Genomic DNA, 18,943 nt, shown 5'->3' with positions numbered 1-18,943 from the left:
CTTCTCAAAGTAAGTGTGTTTGACATCCTTATACAACCACGACTGCAGTGATCAGCATTTTACTGCTTGAACAATTGAACGAGCACATTTGTATGTGTGTGCCTGTGTGTGTATGTGTATGGTTTTTGCCTGTGTCCAGAACAAGCAGTTGTCTGTTTGCTGACTAAACTGACAGTGGCACTGGGACTCAGGATGATCCTTTCACATCAGGGACAGACAAGACCACACTGCTGCATAAATGTGTGTGTGTGTGTGTGTGTGTGTGTGTGTGTGTGTGTGTGTGTGTGTGTTTGTGTGTGTTTGTGTGTGTGTGTGTGTGTGTGTGTGTGTGTGTGTGTGTGTGTGTGTTTTCAGCACCTTTTCATTCACTGACATTAAGTTAATGGTGCATTTTTAAAAGGTATTTTTCACTTTAGATGACGTTATGGAGCACATATCTTTTGAACAACTCTGCTCTGCAAACTGTTTCTTTTAATATAAATCAAGCGTGGGTGTAGCGTTGGATTTTCATTCAACAATATCCAGGTTATGTTGTTTTTCTCTCTAATATGTATTTCCACTGTCATCAGCTACATCGAGAGCCCATGCCCAGAGTCATACTTACAAATTAAACAAAATATATTGCTGGTTTGTTGTATGTTGTACAGTTTCAATAACACACAGTAATGAATGGGAAATTATCTGGTTTCTATTTTACACTACTGGTTTCTTGTCATACTTTGTTTAGACGGAATTATATACTGTTATGTAGTTGAAGAATTTAAGAAATGAACGAAATACTGTATGCACTGTATGTTTGTTAATCATTAGTTTGATTTAGTTTGATGTATGGAAGGGTTTGAATTGATGAACTCAAAGTTTACACCAAAACCCAGATGTCAGACCAAGACAGATTGCAGTGATGGTGAGTGAGCAGAAAAATCAGGAGGGCAGGGAGAGTGTATCCAGTCAGATATACAAAAACTGGACAGCGAGACTTTCTGTTTGCCTTTCAGACTCCATCTCTGATGTTGGAGGGAAAAATGGTTTCAGAAGGATTTTACACTGCTTACTAATGGCTGAGCTCTGCTACTCTCAGTTGGCCCCACGCCACAGGGTACAAACATGCACACACTCTCCCCACACATACACTCCAAATCTTATTTCACATCGCCTGAGCTTCTATCGCAGCTCATTGGTTGCCGGACACCCATGGTGGCTGAAACTGTAAGCATGTTATAACCCAGAGAGACACATCAGTGTGTGTGTGTGTGTGTGTGTGAGAGAGAGAGAGAAAGAGAATGTGTGAGAAAAATATAAAGCAAGTGTGAGAAAGGTGAAAAGGACTGAGCATGTGTGTGGAGGTTTGAGGGAAGGCTGTTACTGCTGTAGTTGAGGTGAGTTTCCTTTGGTGGAATCAGCTGGAGAGCCAAAAAGACGCACGCACGCACGCACGCTTCAGTCACCATGGTGGCTTGTGAGGTGTTACTTTTGCCTACTGTGACCGTGTGAGTATAGACAGTTTTGAAGCTTGCTGAAGCGCGTGTGGGATGGCAGTATATACACAGGCTTTATGCCTTCACTTAAGTAGGACTACGAGGGTGTGTGTGTGTGTGTGTGTGTGTGTGTGTGTGTGTGTGTGTGTGTGGTGTGTGTGTGTGTGTGTGTGTGTGTGTGTGTGTGTGTGTGTGTGTGTGACTTAAACTGAAGCAAGAGTTTGTTTTTTTTGACGGTTGTTGCGCCGGAACAATGTTTTGTATCTGTTTGTGTGTGTGTGTGTGTGTGTGTGTGTGTGTGTGTGTGTGTGTGTGTGTGTGTGTGTGTGTGTGTGTGTGTATGTATAGGGGGGCAATAAGTAGTTGTTTCACAATCTCTTTTTAGATCAATAATCCTGTCCACCACTCAGCAGCTGGGAAAGGCCTTCAGTGACATGCACACATGTGCACACACACACTGGCATACAACGATGTTCTCCCACGCTTGCCTGCAGCAGAGCACCCAGAGCACCTCTCTATATTGCACCCCACACACTTCTTCTACCTCTCTCTATTGTTCTTGCTCTTCAGAGTGCACACTTACACTCTGAACATATCATACAATATAGATAAACCCTATTCCTTCTCTCGTTGTTGAAACTAGGTGGTAAGAGATACTACTAGCAGGTAATTCTTCTACCTTCTCAATGTTAAATCTTACCCGTTTAAAGAATATGTGTTATTACTATTATTGGTCCCTTGAGCTCCTCACTTCCTCATTGTCTCCTCTACTGGACTGCAGTGAATTTAACAGGCAAAATAATCAGAGGGGTCATAGCTGTCACTTGGTCATTGTACTGAATGGAAAGAAAAGACTATAATTGCGCGTGTACAGTGGATTATGTCCAGCCAGTCGGCTGCATTGTGTCTCAGTTACGTACAGGGAAGATTAACTCTCATTTCCCGCTTTATTCTTCAGATCAAGAAGAGAACATGTCAGGTCAGTCACACTCCGCAATCAGCTGCATTCAGTGAAGCCTGACCTGTCAACACTTACTCATGCTGGAAACACAGGGAAGGGTAGATAGCAGTTTATAGCAACTGTCATGTACTGATTTATCTGAAGGTACGATATCTTCTGTGGAGTTAAAAGCTTTGTGCTTTTGAATATTTTATGTTTCATCATATGGTAGAAATCTATGATGAAATTCTACATCTGCAAGAGTAATAATTCATTAAATTTGTTACCGTTGCATTGTGGTCTGTCGAACATATATTTTTTTTGATTAATTTTTTTTTTTTTTTTAGGACTTCGTCTACTGTTGCGTTTTTTTCTGCACCTTTTGTTCCAGATTCCTCAACTATGGTTATAATTGCAAAGTAGCCACATTGAATAGTGAAAATTTTAAGCTGTATTTTCAAAGTGGAAATGCAAGGGTAATTACTTGGAGTATACAGCATTTCTGAAAGGGAGTGTGCTGCGATGTGTGCATGAGTTATTTAAAAGCAGAGCATTGATTGATGTATGGCTCTGGGCGCCGTCCTTTGTCTTTACACGTCCATCATTACACTTGCATGCGCTTCACTATATTTTCTTTCCCCTTCCTCTCTATGTCTTTGTCTCCCCCTGAAATTAGTGTTGTCCGGCTGCTCTCACATGTTTGGCACCTCTCTTGTCATCCTCTTCTCCTGCTGTCAATTCTTTGCGGTTTCTTTCTCTTTTTTTTTCTTTTTTTTTCCCACGAAGAGCTTGATGCCAGTAACTATGCTTGTCTTCACTTTATCTCACCCTCTCCTCTCCTCCTCTGATTGGCTCCTGTGGTGTTCAAGCAGAGTGACCGGCCTCTGTGGCCCATGATCCTCTCTGGCCCTGACAGCTTGTTATCTCCATGGTGACGGATGGCTGAGGCGTTGCCGTGCCTTGCTCTTAACTACAGCTGAGGATAGAGCACACACCTGGGACACATCACCTTCTCACTTTCTCTCTCTGTGGTTTTCTTACTCTTTTTCTTTCTCTCAACTTTTGCTCTCTGTCTTTCTGCTTTCTGTGGTTCGAGTTGGGAAAGTTGCTGTGGGGCTACATGGTAGATTTTTGTCTCTTCTTTCACAATGACACTTGACGCTGTGAGGTGTGCCACTTGATGGACGTGTGTGTGTGTGTGCGTGTGTGCGCAGATGTTGAATAGTTGTTCCCCTTGTTTTGACAAATGTTTTATTAAAGGACATCAAAATTCTGTCTTGAATTCAGAGCGACAACTGTGTCGATGTGTCTTTCTTTTATCTTCTGCTTGTTCTCCTGTCTCTTTTCTGTCATTTCTTCTTTTTTGCTTTCTCTTTTCTTCTCTCACAGATTCATTCACTCCGTTCTGCTTGCGTACATCCCTCTCCCTCCTTCCTTAAGATGTCATCATATCCAAAATTTCCATTTATGCCTTCATCTTGTGGAATAATAAGTGTTCCACTTATTTTAATGAGCCTGTGTCAAGTATGAACTGTTGTCCTTTTACCACAGGGAAAGTCTTCCTTATAAAAGAGTTGCAAACATTAATGAGAGATACCTCTGTTAAGGATAAATTAAACGTATTAGAACGCTTATACTAATGCTTATGCTTCGAAACATAAATCACAGCGCTAATACAAGTACCAAAACTGATTCTAATGATCCCCATTCTCATCACTCTTTCTCACTTTGTCTTTCCTCCCTCCTTCTTTCCTTCCCCTCCTCCACTTCCCTGTCTCTTCTCCCTCAGGTCTAGTCTGAACTCCATTAGTGCCTCTGCTGTCTGAGAGAGGAAGAAGAGATGAGAGGGGAAGAGTAGGGAAGAGATGAAGGGCTTAAAGTGACTCTAATAACTACTGTAGTACCAAGCCTCGGTGCATACACACTCTGTGTGACCTCTTTCACATGCATTACTCTTCCATCGTAGTTAGGTTGCACTGAACATGTGCTTTTTATACGATGGCAGCTCGAAGTTCATGTTTTTTAAATGTTAAAAGATAAAGAGGAATTCTAACAGCGGATGTACAATGCCACATTATATTACTCACACGTCTCATTTTGTTTGTTCCATTTCCTTTCTATCTAAAAGACACCAGCATTTCTCAGAACTGAAGCGATAAAAGTCTCTGAATTAAATTCAGGTTCTTTCAAGAGTAGATTGGACAACTAGTAAAATAAGCCTAACCCACCTTCCTCTGAAGCTTTTTTTTCATAATGGATATGATGCCATGTGTCTTCCTCACTGATGCAGTATGTTTGTGAACAGACTCACAACCATCTGCAGTTCTGCACATCCGCCATCATGGAAATAGTAAATTAGAAAATACTTTGTGTGTGGCTTAGACCTGCTTATGCACTATTTAGATTTGCTAGATATGCTATTTAGGCAGTGCGTTGGTATGTATGTAGATTGTGAACAGTGAGCATTCGCTGTCCCCGATGTGTTTTATTTCTCATTTGTATTTGTCTTCCTCTTTATATAGTAGCAAAATGAGGGTGCATATGATTGTTATTTACATGTGTTAAGTACTTTTGACAGTGTCTGTGTGTACATGTGCATGCATACATGTGTACAAATGTGCTTCAGAGTGTGTGTGTGTGCGTGTGTGTTATCGCAATCCTCCACTATTGGATTATGGATTATGTAGACACTATTCTTGAATTGCAGCCCATAACTGTGTTATGGTTTAGTTCAATGTCACATTCTTTGAAGAGAATTACATCCAGATGGCTGGCTGACGTTATCCACCAACTGCTTTGGCATTGTGTTGTGCTATACAGTATGGTGTATATGGCAGCAATATTTTAGACAGCAGTGCCTATTTGTCTGAACTCAGTAACAGCAGGGCAGATTGCTTTTGGATAAACCGTGCAGATAAGTGTCAGAGGTGCACAAGGAGAAAAGCACACATGCGTATTCACACACACACACACACACACATGCAAACATACACTTTCACGCACACGAGCAGGAACAAATACGTTTTTGTTTTTTTTAACCATCTTTTTGTTTTCCACCTGTCATCATCACATCCCTGCTGCCTTATTTTTTATCTTATAAAAGAATCATGTCTTCCTTTTTTATGTCAGCTCAACTCAGAAGTATTGCTTTACACAAACTGGGACTCTTGAGAGAATTTAATAAGTCATTTAATGGCTCCATCACCACTAACTGCAGGGTACATTTTATCCAAGTGAGTGCTTTGTAGTTTGCTATTTCTCATCTATTATCCACAAAGTGCTATATAAATTGTATGAGTCATTCTGCACTGCAGTGAGTCTGTTCTTTGCTGCCGACCTCCCTAAAATTCTCCTTAACAGATATGAAATTTTCAGATGCATTTTTCCTCAAAAACATCGATATAATTGATTGAAGAAAGTGACAGCACAATAATGGAATGAAGCGATGATGCCTGGTCAGGTTAGGAACACACCTTAACTAGTCCTCGGTCAGGAAGAACACGAGTGTGGCAGATATCAAAGTTCAGTATGAGGCCAACAACTTGTCCATATCTCTACTGATTCAGGTCAACATACCCGCCTGCTAACCTCTGCTCGCATGCCCATTTATCAGTCTGCAGCTTCATGATGCCATGGAGTATATATACACAGCACGTCGCTACATCTCATCCATCAACATGAACTCTAGATGAAAAAGTGGACAAGCAGTCAGAAAAATGGTTTAATGTTCCTTAAATGACCTGCGCTCTCTGGTCATGACTGCAGATCTGATCCCAATCTACTGTTGTTGGCTACTTACTGTTGGCTACTGTTACTACTCCACAAAGTATCATATATTTCTGCCTCTTCACAATAATCACGCCCCACTGAAAAAAAAAAAAAACTGAACCTCTGCCACTCTTCGTTTTGAATGCATAAAATATGAGTCTGAGGTAGTGGCTCTGAATGAGAATGGTTTCATGGAAGAACTGTATTGAATGATGAATTTCAAATACTGTCAACAAACTAAACATTATGCAAAGTGCATCCACTAAGTTTTGTCTGGTTAATACAATGCCAGAATTCACTAACTGCAATATGGAAATAAACAAGCCACGAGCCAGTGCTTAGCCTCGAGTAAAAGATAGTTCATGTCCTACGATAAAACATGTAATAAGCACTCTGCCTTGTATTTTGCTTCTTGTACTCCGTCAGAACAGAAGGGCAACTCTCTGTGGCATCGTCCTTAAAACAGAAGGAAAAGCAACACAAGCTTACATGTTATTAGTCTGAATATGAAATCCATAGTTATTACCAGAGGCAGCTGGAAAGACAGCCACAGATAAGCAAAGCAATAATTATTCTACTCCAAATATTCTTGTCTTATTATAGGAAGAAGCTAAAGTGCCAACAGACAAAATTACTAATAAATCATACTTGACAGCTCAAAGTTTGTCCTTATTTTGTAGAATAAATTGAAGTCTTTTCAGTATACATTCTGCTGTGTTTTGCCCATGGTTAATACCGTAAAAACAACAAAGAGCGAACTCTAGCTGCATGTTTAAACATTTGAGACTGTAAAAGATATTACTGTACATACACATGTATTTTAATCACAAATAGAGGGAGATTCATTCTTAAATGAGATGTTCAGGATTTGTGGAGAGAAAGCATCTCCAGCCAAAATGATTCATGTGAAGAAGCAATGGTACTTTTTGTTAAAGTGCACGGGCAGCTTTGACTGCACTTTAGAAGATAGAATAACTTAAGATAATTACTAATGTGGCTCTGTAGAGATTGTGTCAAAGAACATAATGTTTTATAAAGGATAACAAACAGCTATTATGAACCCAGAGAACACTTCTAGTCCAGTTTGGTAGGTTTGTAGGAAGTGCGACGATACATGAGTCACTAAGGGATGTTTATGAATATTCTGCTTTTTGATTGATCGTCAGTATGTTTCCGCATGAACCATTTGCCCACTTGCTGTGCAGGCTTTGAGGTCTACCCTTCGGTAATGAATACTTATGAGCACATTAGCAGACCAAGAAGATTCATTACAATATCAAGGACAGCAGCAGATCACATGCCCTTTTGGTGCCTTTGAGTAGAGTATCTGTCTTTGTGTCCATGCTATACGAGGCATGAGCGTCATGTTACGAATTCATGGGTCACAATTATGCCAAGCTCAGATGTGCCCCCCCCCCCCCCCGATGCAAACGCATCCTTTACACGCTGGAGGTAAAGTCATGGAAACCTTGCGGAACATTTCAGATGGTCAAACAGAGTTTCCCTCCCTAGACCCTCAGTGAGTGATCGACGCTCACTGCATCACTGCACACGAAACTCCGGTATGCAGTTTGCATAAAGTAGTGCGTGATTCCCTTTCCCTCTGGCTGTAATGTGTATTGGTTTCCTCGCCGCACCTCGCATGAGATGAATGACATACAACTGCCCACAAGACCAAAATGGTTGTGATGTACGATTGGCATTTGAAGTCTCCTCTGATGAAAAGAGAGTCGGAGGCTCATGGCCGAGCCGGTGTTCACCTGGGAAGAGATCAAAGTGGTGTTTCACCGTGCAGACAGATGGAGGAACTTCATTTCTTCAGGGCACTCAGATTTTACAATGTACCATCATTTCAGTATTGCTTAATAGGTTGAGAAAATTCGAAGATGATCATGCAAATCAAGGAGTTTATTTTTGAGAAGGCCGTCGTGTTGATCTAATATGCTTGATAAAGAAGCTTATTCTGAATTTTTCTTGACATTTACCAACCCCCCTTTCGAGTTAGTGCTCTTATAAGGTCATTTTTTCATAGAATCAAAATAGACACATTGAAGATATTATGTTATATGAACTTCTACAATATTTGTTTTCAGGTGATTTGTGGATGGATATGTGCACTCACTAAACTCTATGTCAGAAGATGTCAGAGTTGACCAAATCAGCGCTGCAAATGCGTACGAATTTACTGAAAATATATGCAATAGATTCAAAATGAAGGAAATGAGTATGATCAATAAGCAAATGAGAAAAGGGGGAGGGGAGAGGAAGATGGAGCTGGTGGATGAGAAGGGGTAATTATCATGCAGATACACAGGGAAGGGTGGGAAGTTACTGAGAGGCACAAAAGCAAGACACTGAGTGAAGGACAAGCTTGTAACTTCTCTCTGAAAGGCAGATGAAAGAGGAAGAGAAAAGATGGAGACGAAAGAAAAGGATGGTAGCCCTCCGAGAGGTGGGCAGGGAGAGAGGGGGAAGAAGTGAGAGATTGCTAGTTAGCACTTTTCTTGAAAAGGCAGAGTGTGAGAAGGAGACAGTGTGAAGGAGGAAAAGAAAGAGGAAGAGAAAGGGAGATAGTTAGCACAGTGGCAGAGTGAACTTTTGCCCAGTGCCTGTCAGTACAGAGGACGACAGAGGACGGCGTGTGTGTGTGTGTGTGTGTGTGTGTGTGTGTGTGTGTGTGTGTGTGTGTGTCGTGTATATGTGTGTATCCTTGCCTCCTCTTGACAGTGAGGAGGAACATGAAGTCTCTAATTGCTCTGGTGACTGCAACTTCAGACCTCTTCCACAGTGAAAGGGAGAGAGAAGGAGAGTGGGAGGGAGGGCAGAGTAACACTGACATCAGGACAAAAAAAGACAAAAGGTCTTGGTAAGAGAGGAAGAGAGACTAAATGAAGTTATAACTGAGCGATACACGGAAATCTTCAAACAGACAAATAACAGAAATTACACACAAGATCAGGGTGCAAGGGCATTAAACCAGACTGTCCTCCAAAGAAGGAACCCACTAAAACATGTTTAATGACAAAGCCTCTACCAGCCACTGTTTTTAAAGGGATAGTTGAGGTTTTCTGACGTGAGGTTGTATGAGCTAGCCATATATAGTTGGTACATTACCTGCAGTAGATTCTTATCAGCAAGCTCCCAGTTAGGGAAGCCGACCGGTGGCATCGGCAGAGTGGTGATGACTTTACAACAAAGTGTCAAATTCTGCAGAGTGAAGAGGTCAGGTGGATTTCAACATGGGACACCGCTGTTCTTTTCCCACCGACAGTCTCTATTTACCATGACCACAATTATTCCCAAACCTTATTGAAAACTTGTTTTAACCCAAATCATGATCTTTCTCGAAGTTGTTTCTGTTGTTTCGCTACTGTAAAACTATTTTATTACTGGTCAGTTCCTTGGAGTAAGTGTCTCTGACTAAGAATGCATTACTGGTGAAAAAAAATGGAGGTATGGTGCAATGCCAAAATATGATTACTCGAACAAAAGTTGCAAAAATATTCAGCAATCAGCATTTTTGAATATGGAAGCTCTCCACCCTCCCTGTTCATCTACATCTCCTTTTCTGCCTTTAAATGAGATGAGATGTGTGTTTCACGGAAGAGGCGGGAAGAGGTGGATGTAGTGTTTTGTACACTTGTGAGCATGCCTTGGTGATTTAGTGATTTTATCTGCACCTTGACCTGGTGGAAAGATGATATATCCATACCTCAGTCTTTCAACATTGACCCACGACATTTTCCCCCGACTTCTGTCCAGTGACCCTTACTCTCTCCAGGGCGTATTCCTTTATCGCTCTGTCAGCTCTCGAAGGGGAGAGAGACAGAACCAGGATGGAAGGAGGGGGGCGGTTGACAGGGAGAGAAGAAAAGAGACAAAGTGGAGCTTAAGACGGAGAGAGAGAAAAAAGACATGTAGAGAGAGGTGACAAAGAGAGAGGAAAGAGTTAGTGACCACTAGGGACCCACTGAAATGGCCCTGCTTTGTCACTGTCTCGCATGCACACACACACACACACACATACACGGACACACAAACACGTTAAACTCTCTCTCACGTTGCACCCTCTCATATATACACATAATCCTAGCTGTCAGATATATGTTACACACGTATGGATCATACTCTGCCTCAATCCTTCTCCAGTGTTTTTCCACTGGCTGTGGTGTGTTTGTTGATGTGTGGGCGGCATCTGTCAGGGCGGATGCTAAAACCCTTCCTCTGGCCAATGATAAAAGCTCAGGCCTTGTGTGTGTGTGTGTGTGTGTGTGTGTGTGTGTGTGTGTGTGTGTGTGTGGTGTGTGTCTGTGTGTGTGTGTAACCACCCAGATGTTGGGACATAAGTTGACTGCTGGTATCTGCAGCTCAAATGAGCCTTGGGGCTTAGGTCATTAAATATCAGCTTTAAACTTACTAACACACACACACACACACACACACACACACACACACACACACACACACACACTCATACACACACACACTCATACACACACACACACACACACACACAAACACACACAACCGGTTTTGATGTTCTCCCCAAGCAGCTGAGTTGGTAAGTTTCTTCTCAAACTCTATAGACGTGTCATGTAATAGAATCAGCGCCTGAGTCAGTGACATTACCTCAGCAAGCGCAAGTGATATGAGCTCGCAGAGCAACAAACTGTTCAGTGGGGGAGGGAGGAGGGAGGAAGAGGAAAGGGGGAATGAATAGAGTTATAGGGGAGTAATAAATGCAGTGGTGTTGTAACATAGGGTAAATGGGGCCATTTTCACCTACTTCTCATGTAAAATGATCATTCAATAAAAATAAAAAAATGCTTGAGAAGCAGTTCAGAGGGAATCACTCCGCCGCTGCAGGTGGGAAGCCAGCAGGGGATTGTGTCTCTACATCAGATTCCTACACAGCCAGGGCCCCTCCTTAGGGAAACAGAGAAATTGCTGGAGTGTTAAACTCTCGTGGTAAAAGTCCTCGTCTGGTGACTCCGTGTGTGCATGCGTGCGCGTGTGTGTGATGGTGGTGGGGGGAATAAAAATGCACAATAATTTTATTTATAATGACTGCATGCAACTAAACAAAGGGAGAACTGCCATCCAACACTCTTTTTACACTTGTCTTTACTATGTCAGACATACCATGAAGGCAGGGACGCACGCTGATGTGTTCTCTTCTTCTATCTCTTCTTCCTGTTCTTATTGCATCATACTGTACCAAAGACCACTGATAGCCTTAATTAGGGTTCTTGGTAGGGGTCAATTGTGTGCGGTTGAGTGCGTCATTGTGTGTGCTGTGTCACGCACAGATTTGCACTCACCAACTCACAGTACATCCTTCCACACATAATGTTTTTTAGGCGATCACACATACACATACATACACACACATTTTCTTCGTCCTTCAACTAGGAGCGTACACATTATGACCCAAGCCTACACACACAGAAATAAGATGATTCGTCAGAACTCGCCAAGCAACCTGCTGTCTTCAAGTAATACCCAGTGCGCTATTTCTCTCACAAATAAGACTTGACAGCACAATTTTGTACAATTTAGTCTCTTGGCAGGGGATTGGGGGGGGGTGAGAGAGAGAGAGAGAGAGAGCGAGAGAAAGAGTGCGTGTCCTTTTGGCCCATCCTTTTGGCCATTTTCCCAGTCAAACGAATGCGAGCGGGAGTGTAAAGACAGCCAGGGCCCTCAGAGAGCCAAGCACTGTTTAAATGATGTTATCACAAAACATTTGTTTCCACTCCATCTGTTTCACTCGCGCATTCTCTCACTTCCACTCCCTCACCCTCTTCATTATTATTTTTTTTTTCTCCCTCAACATGTCACCATAAACGTTTGAGCTGGCCCGTCTAAAGTTACGTGAGAATGTGACCACGCGCGTTCTCATTTTCCCTGCGCATGTTTGTGTTGATGCATTTGCAGCCCGAGAGACATGAGGGATACTGTGACCCTTTTACCACCACACCAACACATGCACACACACACACACACACACACACACACACAAACACGCGCCTCAATCCTACCTAACATCCTTCAGGCCGCGCCCCTCGTCATCAATAAGTTATTGATCAGAACATGCGTCCGGTACTACAGGACCTTTTACAGTCCCAAGACTAGCACTGGTGTGTGAGTGGCTGTTTAATTGGTTCATAGACCAGACACTTAAGTGACGGATTCTGGTACATGCTGTATATAGGTTTCCTGTTCAATACCTATGTCAGGTTGTGTCACAACTGACGTACTTGGGTGTTTTTTTTATGGTACTTCCCCTCGTGTATGCCTCTGTTTTTGGTTTGTGTATATCATTTTGATCTGAAAGGGTTCACATTGATTGCTGCTCATTTTGTGCGCTTTCACACTTTATATTAACATGTGTTTTGCCTCGTCCACGTAAGATAAACACGTACAAATTGCACATTAATAGTATAAATGAGGCAAGAGAATCAATAGTGTTGGTATAATTCCACGGCCAGTGCCATCAATATATCTCTTAGTCAAACAGAAGCCCAGACATTAAACGCAAAGGGTTCAGTAATGGAGATATTTCTTTAGTAGGACATTAATTAGAGGATAGAGTTGCTGCTGATGTGCCAGTTACTCCCTGGAATGTGCTGAATCTGCGTCCTTGCTACATGTGATTAATAGGCTCCCCATCTCTTCCTCTTTATCACTTGCCCAGGTTTGTCACTCTTCTTCTCTTCCATCCTCTCTTTGCCTGCTTCTTTGAGTTACAGTTTCAAGACAAAGTTAAGCAGACGGAAGAGAGCGTAACAGAAAAAGGGACAGAGAGTGTCAGCATGACAGACATCACTCACAGAGCTGTAGGCAAGTCAGTGAGCAGATGTCATGGTGAATTGGGCCAACGCTGGTATTGAGTGGGTGTAATTCCCCACATTTCCATTGGTATCCATCATGTCATGTTAGGCAATTTTAGGACTGGGTTAGAAAGGTTGTTAGTATGACTGAAATTTTACTAAGAATAGAAACTAGGGCTATATACGCTCATGGAACTCAGTATTTACAAACAATAACAGACATCCATAATGTCCAAATGATGGAGAAGAGCGTGTTCGTCCAACCTCACCACTGTTCAGTTAAACGTTAACAACACACTGCCAAGCTTCATTTGATTGTAATCGCCTCAGTGGTGAAGAGCCACACTGATCTGCATTTAATTTGTAGCTGTCAGATTATTTCAACAACATTTGCCTTTAAACTCGCTTTTATTCCCCGTCACTCTTGCCCACACACCTGAGGTTTAGTCTTGTCAATACATGGAATTTCAGTGAGTAGAGGGAGCTCCTCATTAGAATAACAATGTAAACATTATAAGAACAAATTATACTTTGTTTAGGTTGAGTGAGAGCTGAGTGTGTTTAGTGTGTTTAGTGGTGCTGTACATCAAGGAATCAAACTAGAGATTTTGTCAAGTACGTTCTGAGAATTTGTGAGAATCTAAAGTGTTATTATTCGTCAACAAAATGAGGAAAAGATTATTATTTCAAAATATAATTTAATGCTTCTGCTAATGCAACAGTAGCATCTTCTCCCCCCCTGTTATGTGCCTGTGTGTTCACATGAGAGCACGTATGAACCGGCGTGTGCTAATGCCTTCAAATGCCTTGCCGCACTGTGGGCAGGTGTATTGTGTGCGCACATCTTTGCGTGTGTGTGCGTATGTGTGTTATTGTGCTTGCCCATACCTGAGCCTGCCAACCTGCAGAGATGTGATCCCACAGAGTACAATCACTGCCAGTGCCTATTAATATCAATGGAACCAGTTGAGCTGCAATGACTGACCTTGGTTATGCTTTAGCTAACCAGTGAGCTAATGTAACCTGTGTTAAAATCTTTTCTGCGCCTTGTAGGCATTGCCCGCTAGTCTGATTTTATTTCAGAACTGATTTGTAATGTCACGTGACAACCACCTATGAAATGTTGACCTCAATGTTTACTTTTGATGAAAAAGGAGGGCCGTGTTTCTAGCCTGGCCCCTGCTCCAGATCATTTACCCAACAAGACCTGAAAAATGAAGCTGACAAATGACTGCTTTTCAAAATTTTGCGTTGTGTAGTTTTTAGATACTGATACACACACACACACACACACACACACACACAGCTTGTCTCTAGACTGAACTCTGACATCGCCTCAAGGGAGGATTTAGCCCCAGCACAGCGAGAGAAGGACGAAACTTCCTGAGAGAGGGAGAGAGGAGAGAAGAAGAAAGATAAAGCAATACGATGAGTGAAATTGCTCCCATTTAAACAAACGGAATGAGGGGAGAAGGGGAGAGAAGTTCTTTTGTTCCTTCATGTTCATTTTTGTGTCACTGCAGTGTGAGCTTCATAGGGCTTTTTGAAACTGCTGCCATATTTGAAGCTGGGGTATGAGATTAAAGTGTTTTCATTGAAATGGTTGGCAAAGGGTGGACCTTTTTTTTTTTTCAACATATTTCTGTCACATCTTACAATTCCTCGATTTTTCTATCGTTCTCAAATCAGACAGGTGAATAATGACATCAGTGGAATGATTATTGCAAAAGATTCATAATGCATTGGGCGTATTTCTTATTTTACTGCTTTAATACACAGAGAGCAGTTTTTTGCAGCATGCAGGCATTTGTCAATATCGCTGTGCTGTATAATTTGAGAGCTGCATACTCACACATTGGAGCTGCCCAGCACAGACACACTCTTGTGCCAATAACGACCAGGACAACCGGAGCTGTTGAGGTTTACATGCCTTGTACAAGGGCACCTTGATGTCCCAGAGACTTTAGATCATCTTAGATCTACGTTCCCTGCCAAACATTCCCTACTTTCCCCAAGGACTCGCTGACAAACCACTGGTGTTAAAATGACTCATTGTTATTGCACCATAATGTTTAGTCTTAATATTTGGTATGTAAACCCATTGGCGAGTGTCCTGCCCTCTTTTTTTTTTTTTTTTTTCATTTTGTTTTAGTTAACATTCTGGCCGAGAGACTTGGCAGCTGTGCTCACATTCTGCCCTTCACAAGTAGGCTGATTATCTGGCACATTAAAATGAGGGAATGGCTGTTTGACTCTTATAATGATGGCAATGAAAACGAGAGTATGGGTCAGCCCTGTGGAGAAGCTTGGACGCATTACAAATGGTAGTTATGAGAGCTGGGAGCGACATACAGCCATTGCCATGCCATTGCTAAGCTAAGCAAATGAATAATGCAAAGCTAAACAACAGCTTGACATGTTTTTTTGCCTCTTTTGGCAGAGAAATCTTGCTTTATGGCCCCACAGAGAAAAAGAAGAACAAGTCTGACCTCTGTAAATATTACATGTCATGTAATGTCATGCTTCCAGCTCACCAAGGTTTTTGCTGGGTCATGCTAGCAGCCTCTAGTTGAAGCTAGCAGCTTGGCTCGTCATTCTGCCTCATCTGCTTCTTCAGTGGCCTTTCTGTCCTAACCAAGCATGAGTAAGTAGAAGTGCAGAGGGTATATATGACAAATTACTAGCTTCTTGTAGCTACTTTGCATGTATGTGCATGTGTGTGTGCGTGCGTGTGATGAAATCTGAGTAACTGCAAAACTAAAAGGATGAGATGTCAGAAGACAGGTGTGTGCTTGAATCAAGGTGTAATCGCATGTGTTTTGTCGAGTAGTTTAATGGAGGTGTGGGTATGTATGGGCAGGCAAATGTGTGTATGTGTGAGCATATGTGTGTGTGTGTGTGTGTGTAAGGTAGTAATTAATAAAGACGGGAACATTGGCTTTCCTGCTGTGCTGACATGCCTACAAGGGACTTGCCACCAGTCCAAACACTCACACAGACACTGGAGATAAAGACAAACTTATTCCGACCAACTGCACTGAAGCTAAAACTTTCTCCGCCAGTTAAAAAGTAAACTTAGACCTCATTTAGCCAGTCAAGCTTGCTCTTCATTTCAATGTCCTAATTTTTTACAAGCTTCACCTGAAGCTAGCAATACTGAAGAGGGTGCTATGCATTATTGAGTCCCCTCTTCTACTTCATTTCAGTCTTTCAGCACGTGAATTAATATTGTAGTAGTCTGATAAGGACAGAAAAATGAAGGAATGGACTAGAGAGAGCCAGAGAATAGGGTGTGTCGACTTAGAGACCTGCTGAAGTACTTTACTCACCCTTTGAGCCCTCTCTCAACAAAGTTAACTTGCAAACAAATGGGAATGGCAAGTCAGGGCAAAACCACTTAGTGGGACACGAACTTGCAGGGTTCAGCGCTTCCTGCGAACTAACCACTGGACCTGCAGTGTTTTCTGCACACTCGCTGCGACAGAAGCAATCAGAATTTTCTGAAGTGAACCAACTGAGAAAAATATAATAGAAGATTCTGGTTTATGGTGAAACAGGTGATGAAGTATTGTGTTTGTGTGTGTGTGTGTGTGCGCACCTGCACCTGCTTTCTACATACCACATATGTCCTTGTAGTGTGTTGAAAGAAAAAGAAAAATCCCCTGAAGTTGTAAAATTTCACATTGAGGAAACAAAGATGAGGGTTTATTTTCATTTAGTTGCGGTTGAGTTAGCGGCTAGCAAATAAATTTACTCAATGAAAGGCTTGTTTTGATAACATGAAAACACTGAGTCAATGCACAATCAAACGCTTTGTTATACTACTATCATACTGTATTCCCTTTGTGTTTTAAATAGATAAACCTGGTTCTTTGCATGTGTATTTTAATTGTCACAAACCCTTTTTTCTTTTAAACAGCTTTAAGCAGGTAAACCATGCCTGGTTTAAGACAGAAAAAAAGAAAAAAACAGAAAGTTTTTCGATTTTTGTTTCCCTGTTGACTGGGTAGAAATCCTTTATAGACAGAAGGCAGGGTCACAGAGTCACCTCTTCATACTTAGAGAGAAACAAGGGAGAGAGAAAAGAAGCAAGGTCAAAGAAAAAAAGGACAGGGAAAATGGAAATGATGTACTATATTGGTGCGTATGTGTGTGTGTGCATAATTTTCTTCCTCTGTTAGCTCCAAGAACATTTTATAGCGACTGCATATACTTTTAGCAAAAATTATTGAAAAGCATAGCACCTTTCAAACTTAGATAAACCAATGTACAAAACATGATGTATAGATGAATAAACATATAGAAGAATATGGTAAAATCTTACTCATCTGGAATCTTGGAAGTGAAAGTTACTTTTATGTTACTGTATATTTCCCCAGGATTTAGGAGCTTTATTCAAGGGGTTCAACCTGTCAGTCTTGATAGCTGTCAGTCACTCTGTGTGCCTTGTGGATTATACTTGGGGAGATGGAAGTGACTACTTTGTTGTTGTTGGTTTTTTTTGGGGGGGGTGGTAGAGAGAAACTGCTGCAAGACCGGGAGCAGAGAGAAAGCTGTCACAGCAGCTCTACTGAACCTGGGATGAAATTTAGGCCATAATAGAACGTCTTTCCTTTGGCATCAGCTAGAGTCCACAGTAGCCTCTGTTGGTTTACAATAAAGCATTTGAGTACACTAAATGCCAACATTTCTCTGCGAGACTCTACAGTATTTTATTATCATACTTTTATATACATACATGTACAGAAACCAACATGTTGTTTAACCCATATTTTTTGTAATTCAATGATCTGTTCAGAGGAATTATCATAACCTCTTGTACATTAAAGACCACGATGGCTGAAGCTCATGTCAAGCAACAATCACCACCATCCGCTCCCGGTAAGAAACCACATTTGGCGGCAAAGAAAAACGTACAAATAGCGCCGAGCTTATAAAGAGAAGATCATGGACAGATCAGGTTAGGTTGGTTGTGGAAATCTAAGATTCTGATCATATTAATTGACTGAGTTGTCAATGCATCACTTACTAACATCAGGAATCCATATCATGTATTCTGGACACAACTTGATTCCAGTTCACACAAAACTCACTTGATATTAAGAGAAGCTATTTACGCGTAAACACTGGTAGCCTACAAAACAGTTCGAAAAACAGTAAACGGAGAAAGGGATTTAGAGAGAGAGAGAAAAGAAAAAGAAAGACAGAGAGACCTTCACCTTTCTGCTGGAAAATTAGCATCACAAATGGCGGGATCACAGCCTGTTAATAATTCTTTTTGTTCTTAAGAGTGGGAGTGAGTGTGAGAGTCAGAGAGAGACAGAGGGAGAGAGACACTATGTCGCCTCATTCATCTGCTGTGCTACTCTCGGCTTGTTTGTTCTCCTTTCATGAAACACCTGTGAAGCTCTGGGATCCACTTGCCATGCCTGCAATTAGAGGCGAACACTCGGGGAGCCTATAACCAATCATGAGGAAATCGATTGCCAGAGAGAGAAAGGACAGACAGAAAAGTGAAGAGAAAATCTGAAAGTTCAAGCTGCACCCCTGTCGGTCTGAAGAGCAGGCAATCGAGCCTGTGTATGAATGAGAGAGAGAGAGATCTTTCTTGCTGTAAGTCGTGCAGACTTGCTTGTGGATATACAGTACGGTGCTCTGTCATTTGTGCTGCCTGGTAAAAGTGATCCCAAACTTTTTTTTTTTTTTTACAGCTCAGATTTAGTGCAGATTGAATTAGATTTCATCATGAGAGATGTGGCAAAGCTGCTTGTTATGTGTGTAAATATCAAATGGATGTAATTCTTAAAGAAAAGAGCAAGAAATCAGATCACACTGCCACAGCTGAGTCCATCTCTCTTGTTTCCTTCTCATACTCAGTCCCCCTCTCTCCCTCTGTTTGTAACAAGGGATCATGTCAGCCCATTAGACCC

At 41.7% G+C, this 18,943-nt stretch overlaps 1 protein-coding gene across 3 annotated transcripts in view; it reads left to right on the top strand.

The window, feature by feature from the left end:
- Window positions 1-18,943, top strand: part of cacna1ia (calcium voltage-gated channel subunit alpha1 Ia) — a 141,397-nt gene that overhangs the window by 39,950 nt on the left and 82,504 nt on the right. The window lies entirely within an intron of this gene.

This window comes from Seriola aureovittata, chromosome 17, assembly GCF_021018895.1.
Source record: "Seriola aureovittata isolate HTS-2021-v1 ecotype China chromosome 17, ASM2101889v1, whole genome shotgun sequence".
Lineage (NCBI taxonomy): Eukaryota > Metazoa > Chordata > Actinopteri > Carangiformes > Carangidae > Seriola > Seriola aureovittata.
The sequence above is the reverse complement of the archived record's forward strand: the minus strand, read 5'-3'. Positions and strand labels throughout refer to the sequence as shown.